Here is a 7,500-nt window from a genome sequence, read left to right as displayed (position 1 = left end):
CGCCGCTGAAGTCAGTTCCACAGGGATGTTTTGCCACACCAGGATATCTTATTTGATTCTCTGACTCTAATCATAATTCCCTTTTTTACACAGCTGTCGCTTATGTGGAGCAAATCATCCGGACCCCCCCCCCCCCGGGTCTTCCCCTTCACTCAGACCCTCCTCAGCCCCCCTGTCAGGCCACATCTCGGCGGCTCTGGCACTCGCCACGGGTCAGCACATTGCGTTCCACAAATCCACTGTTCACCGAGGAATTGGACTGGGAATTTACATCTCACAGAAGCATTTTCCCCTCCATTTGTTAGCGTGGCAGGTCAGCGCGCTGCTCGGCGAACAGAGAGGGAAAGATAATGGCCTCGGCGCGCTGCCTCCATATTTATTACGCACTCAGCCGCTCTGACCTTGCAGAGGCCTTGGGATGCCTTCTGTTTTTTTCTTCCTTTTTTCACCTCTGTTTTTGTTTGCCCATCGTGTTTTAGTGAGACAGTCCGTTAGTCAGTTTGCTGCTTCTTTGATCCTCTGGTTTCAGCGTGCATTAGTTTCTATATTATGACTTTCATTAGCATGTGTCAAACCAAATGTGTATGCTCTTGTGAATGGATCTTATGTCTAATTGGAGTTCCCTAGGTCTGATATTCTTACCGAATTTATTACATATTATCATATATATCATGTATTTAATGTGACACAGTACAACAATCTGTCAGATAGTCTGTACCGGGCTTGAGGCAATGCTTTGTCTGCCTCATTTTAGGATGCACACCTAACCCACCTGCCACATCATCCATTGGTTTATTATCCAAACGTTTATAAGAAGCCTCTTATAACCAAGGTCCTTTTCTATTATACACATCATAATCCATCCACGAAACTGTACATCATTACCTGCGCTTTGATCATCCCCATCAAACCTAATGGAGCAGAGAATTTTGCACTGTCCAAAGATTGTTTACACTTGTGTGCTGACGTCGCCCACTTAGTGGAACAGGAGGTGGACCAGGCGTGTTCATCTCAGCCAACCACACTCAGAAAGGTAAAAAAGCTTGCACTCCTGCCTGAGCCCAGAATGGCTTGAACTTTCAGAAAATTACAAAAAGCAATGGCTTATAAACAACTGTTTTAATATGGCCTAAAAAAATACTTTCAATTTAAACGAAGGCAGAGAAGTCATGTCAATGTGAGTTTAAGAGGTTTACATTTCCATAGTGACCAAAGCAGAGGTTTTATGAATTACACTTTACTCCGAAAGTGTATGTTTAGATTAATGCAACCGAATCTGCGTTGTATTCTTATGTTATTTGGCTGTATTTACATGAAGAAGTTTAAGCTATGAGTTCTTTAATATCTTTGTATAACAAATACTTTATAACCCAATTCCATCCACTACAAATGTAAAATGTCAAATATAAAGTAGAGCACACGATGTTACCAGCCAAAAAACATGCTGTTGCTGTTTTTGAGCGGTAGTCGAGTGGTAGGTGCTATGCAACCTGGGTTCTTAATGGCATCCTGACAAATACATGGTTTCTCCTCTGGCAAATATTGATTCACTCTCGCTATCTAGCATCATGTCCCTTTATCACTGTTCAAACAACTTGTGTAAGCAACTTTGGTATGGTATGGGGGTGAACAGATGAGCAGGTACCTGACACTTGATCCCATGCAGGACATTGGGTGGTAAATATCAACAGGATGGGATCACTGTGTATCTCCTTAGATACAGACTATGTGACCCATGAAATAGTTACAAGTACTGGACCAAAGATGCATCGCATTACCATGTTTGGTTCATCATTGTACAGGTGCATCGCACAGCGAGTTTTGGTTGATCAGAAGCAAATATTGAAATTAATGTAGAAATACATACATTTTTGGAATAAATTATTGAACCCATGAATACTGCAAAATGTGTGTTTTTTCCCACAAATAACATTTGTGAGCATGCTGCTTACGTGCATGTGTGCTAAGCTGTCTGTATGAACAGAGCGCGCCTTTTTAAAGAGATCAGAGATGGACAGGGGGATTAGTAACCTTATCCCCTTGGTCATGCAGAAGGAGCTGGTCCCCAGTGTGATAAAACCCTTTCACCCAATCACAATAATAATCAATAACTACAATGAATGCTTCAAAAGATTTCAGCTCTGACCATAAACTGGAAAAAGCCAGGATCAAGTAAAATTCCAAATCAAGCTACTATTATCTACATTAAACCATCAAAATAAACTGATCTAATATTGAAATTGAACTGGAAAAGATGAGGACACAAAAAAGTCATTCATTTTTAACAGATAATAAAAAACGGCCAAAGCAATGGATAATAATTCATTTTCACACTTTTTTATGAAAAACACATCACATAATAGCATTTGTTTCCCTTATATTCTTACTCGTAAAATGGGCCTAATACAGCCCAGTATGCAGATGGTGTACCTGGTATCAACAGCCCACCAGATTGACCTCTCAGTCATGATTGTTTCCCTCTCCCTAACCTGCCTATAGTGACTGGTAACAGATGCTGCCTCCCTGTAAAATGGCCTACAAAGCAAACTGCACAACTCTAATCCCATGTGTGGCCAGCATTAAAAATTGGATTGAGACGGATAAGATTAGATTATGCCTGCCGGATTTTCATAAAAAAAAAAGAAAAAATGTAAAAGCTCCATTTGGGCTTGACATAATCTCCTTTCACAACCAAGAAGAGTATCAGGCTTGCCAGCAGATGCCAGATAACACTGCTCACAATAATTCACAATGATCTGGCTGCCCAGTGTGTGGAATGTGAGCTTTTCCCATTTTAAAACACATCGATGGGCATGGAACTGGTGGCTTTTACACTGATTTGGGAAATCAGATTTCATCTCCCATTCTAAGATCACCTGTAACCAAATCAAACAGAATGCTTTTAGACAAATTGCCTTGTCCTGCCCCAGAGGGTTATCTTTATGTAAGTTTGGGGCGGAGTGAACAAAGTATGATTATAATGCCCTGTTGCTAGAGAGTAATCACTTATCAACCTCTCTCTATCGCTCTACCTCTCTATTTATCTAAATATCCATCTATCTATGTCTGTCTGTTTGTCTGTCTTTCCGTCTATCTAGCCATCCATCCATCCATCTTTGATTATACAAGCAAGACTAGCTGACACAATGGTATGATAGGCACAAATTCTCATAAACACATCACAGAACATTAATGTGCTTGATTATTTAGGACCACCACCGGATAGGCCATTCTCAATAGTAATTCTTGATTGTTCCCCAAAACATTTAGTAAATATATGTCTTCACATGGATATGCATTGTATTTTAATTTCTTGGAATTGTATCATAGATACAACCAGTTCAAATTCAATGTGTGGGAAGGAAGGGTTGTAAGGGGATCAGGAAGGGGGGATTCTTACTCCTCCAGCTGCAATTATCAACCAGACTTTCAGAGATGAAAGCTAAATGATAAACACATGATGTGACAACGTCAACCAAGTTAACATTGTCAGTTTTCCAATTGGTTGCTGCCTGTCCTTTCCATTCCCTTTTGTATTTAATAGTTGTGAAAACAAAAATATTTGTGCCCTTTGACTTTAGCTAGCAGAATGTTGGCAATGTAGCCAGGACCGACAATCAACCACAACCCCCTCACCAAAAACACCATCCCCCACAGCTCCCAATGACCACTGAGTAAGACACACTAAAACGAACACACACACACACACACGGAAACACACACACACACACACACACACACACACACACACACACACACACACACACACACACACACACACACACACACACACACACACACACACACACACACACACACACAAAATCTGCAGTCTGCTTCTCCCTGGAAGCTATTTGTCATTTAGAGACTGGCCAGGGCTCTCTGGTAACATTTTAATCCTTCCAGCTCAATCTGGCCTGCATCTGCCATTGACAAATTATATTGATGCCAGCTCCACTCCCTGCTCATCCACCTACTTCCATAATGATCACACACATCCACCTACTGCCGTAATGATTACCCACATCCACCTACTGCCATAATGATCACACACATCCACCTACTGCCATAATGCTCAGGCACATCCACCTACTGCCATAATGCTCAGGCACATCCACCTACTGCCATAATGCTCAGGCACATCCACCTACTGCCCTCAATATCAGACTCATCCACCTTCTGCCCTTAAGATCAGACACATCCACTTAGCAACATTATCATACATGTGCTGCATACTATGAATCACACGATAAGATAGAGGTGAAGGTAAATTATTGTGGTTATTATTATTTGAACATGATTATTAATATAATAATTCATATGAATATAATTATTATAATTATAATTATTATTATTATAAGGTTATCTTGTGAATTTTGGAAAAGTCCATCATCATAGCGTTACTCCGGTATTGTCCGGTTCTAAGTGTTTTTTTAGTGACCGTGTCATCTGCATCACTTATTTCATATCCTAATCTGATTCCCTCCCGCTGAGACCCATGAGAGCAGCAGGATTTAGGTTACTTTAATGGGCTTTCTCTTCTGCTCAGATCAGAATATTTCCATCTCTCTTTGACCCACTAATCCATTCTAACGCCTTTATAAAAACAGACAGTATATACTGTATATATTTTTTATAAATGGTCAATAAACAGTATATAAATATACTAGGGCATTAGACAATTCAATAATTACATTGAATATATATATATATATATATATATATACACATATATTTATATTGAATATATATATATATATAATGCACAATTCAATTTATGTTTACATTGAATTGTGATATGAGGGAAAGAGAGAGAGCCAGAGAGAGAGAGAGAATCAACAGGAGAAGAGCATAGTATCTGTGTATTTATTAATTAGTAGAGCACATCACAAACAATTGATGAATTGTGATGTGAGTTAGAGAGAGGAAGAGTGGGGAAGAGAGAGAGTGAGAGAGAGAGAGAGAGAGAGAGAGAGAGAGAGAGAGAGAGAGAGAGAGAGAGAGAGAGAGAGAGAGAGAGTGAAAGAGAGAGAGTGAAAGAGAGAGAGAGAGACAGAAACAGAGAGAGACAGAGTGAGAGAGATTACATGAACAGCTGTTGTCTTGGAACTAGACTCCAAAGCTACATACATAGAGCTCTTTATCCATATGGCATGTAGCTCGATCACTTGCTCCATCTGGGACTTTCAATTGCCCACTAGATCATCTACTTTAGCTCACCAGTACCCAAGAGTCTTGTACGGACATTTCCCATTAAGTAGCATCTAAAATGTATGTATCTATGTATCTATATATATATGTGTGTGTGTGTGTATGTGTGTGTGTGTGTGTGTGTGTGTGTGTGTGTGTGTGTGTGTGTGTGTGTGTGTGTGTGTGTGTGTGTGTGTGAGTGTGTGTGAGTGTGAGTGTGAGTGTGTGTGTGTGTGTGTGCAAGGGTGTGAGTGTGTAAGGGTGTGAGTTTGTGTGTATGTGTGTATGTGTGTCTGAGTGTGTGTGAGTGTTTTTTTTAATCATCAATGACTTCAACTTGTCATGCCATGCAAGTCCCCTCAAAAGGACTTTATTTTAAAATAACTGTTATTATTGACCAAAACACGGAAAGGATAACACAAGGACAACAAGCAACATGTTCTATTCTTGTTGTTCTTGCAGTCACTGAACCCATATCAGCCGAGGCCTTAAAGTGTACGTAAAAATGATACTCCAGAAAAGATTTACAACCCTTCATTTTTTAATAACTTTTTGCAGGGGGTGAGCTGGTGGGCTGCCTGATGGTAGTAAGTGATATTTACAGAACAAGGTTTCAGGAACCTAGTGTTCGTAGTTCGAGTAAAGGTGTTCTCTAATGGCGTGTGCTTCTCCAAGTGCCCTCGGCCTCACTTAGATTGGATTTGGCCTCTTTGACACTCTGGAGTTTTCTTTTAACTTTCCTTCTAATTGTCCTATTACTCGTATCCTTTTGTTCTTTCTATCTTTTAAATGTACTACCTTTTACAGTTGACTTTTGATATGGCAATGGTCTTTAATCATAGTTAAAGATGATATTAGGATAATATTTATGGGAGAAAACTCGTCCCAAACCCACAAAGTCTTTGGCATTTAACTTTGCATTAAGAGGAAGCATAAATAAATAATAGGTGATAGTTTCATGTCACTACTGCTAAATAATTGATGTAAAGGGATTAAAGCAAAGGCTGAAGCGACCTACAGAGTGTACAGGCTTTGTCTTTCGCCACAGAGAGAACCCAGAGTGTGAACACACATTCGCTGCTGTCGGTCGATGCGTGCTCTCTGTATGTGTACATCCAATTCACAAACATCCGACGTTGTAATTTAACAAAAAAAATATTTTATTCAAAAACAAATCCAATATTAAAAATCGAATCAATATGAGCTGAGCTGGGGGCAAAGGGGGGGAGTGAGCTAGACACCCACCATGTAGTGATTGAATATCAACTAAATTGCTGCGCGAGTGCTTGCTTGTATGTGTGTGGATGTTTGTGTGTGTGTGTGTGTGTGTGTGTGTGTGTGTGTGTGTGTGTGTGTGTGTGTGTGTGTGTGTGTGTGTGTGTGTGTGTGTGTGTGTGTGTGTGTGTGTGTGTGTGTGTGTGTGTGAGAGAGAGTATGTGCGTGCTTGTGTGCTTTCGTGCTCGTGCATTTTTGCAGCCTGCACTGTTTTATGTGTGTAACAGCATGTAAACCTGTTGCTGTGTTGGGCCGCATCCCAGCCTAACATTCACAATAGGGTCGGCTCCTTAAGGGAAATATGTGAAATCCACTAAAATAATACTAGTACAATGTTTGGTTCCTGTGCCAAGCATCTCTTGTTGTTCCCTTGACTGAGTTTATCCAGTGCAGCGTCTCGCCTAGTTGGACAAGGTCCTGAAGCTCCAGTGCCACCTAGTGGCCGATGCAAGCACTGCCTGGGGTCATGGGAAAAGTGCGTTTGGATTTCGAATGGGACACATGGCTTCTTTGACTTTCATGCAGTTTACTGTTTTTTATAGTTCAATCCAGATATATAATCTCAGTCTGCATAAACTCTTGATATGGTAGGCTAATGTTGAATAAAATAACTAAATTCTCTCAACTGCATTCTCAACAGAAGAATGTATTGCTGTTCTTTTTCACGAGGAAATGTGTGTGTGTGTGTGTGTGTGTGTGTGTGTGTGTGTGTGTGTGTGTGTGTGTGTGTGTGTGTGTGTGTGTGTGTGTGTGTGTGTGTGTGTGCATGTGTGCGTGTGTTTGTTGTTAAATCTCGCAATGTTTTGTTTATTAATTGATTTATAATTTAAAATTTGGTGTCTGGTGACAACAAGGCCTCCTAAACGCACGCACAAACGCACATACCCAGATATATACACGCACACATGCACGAATGCACACAGACACAGACACAGACACATACAAATCCAGTGGAATCATTTTGTTCCCCTTTCCCCCAAGCTCAGCCCATATTGATTTATTAATCACTCTACCAATGAACTAACAGATAGTGAC

The sequence above is a fragment of the Gadus morhua genome, chromosome 6 (genome assembly GCF_902167405.1).
Source record: "Gadus morhua chromosome 6, gadMor3.0, whole genome shotgun sequence".
NCBI classification, from domain to species: Eukaryota; Metazoa; Chordata; class Actinopteri; order Gadiformes; family Gadidae; genus Gadus; species Gadus morhua.
Note: the sequence above shows the minus strand (reverse complement) of the source record.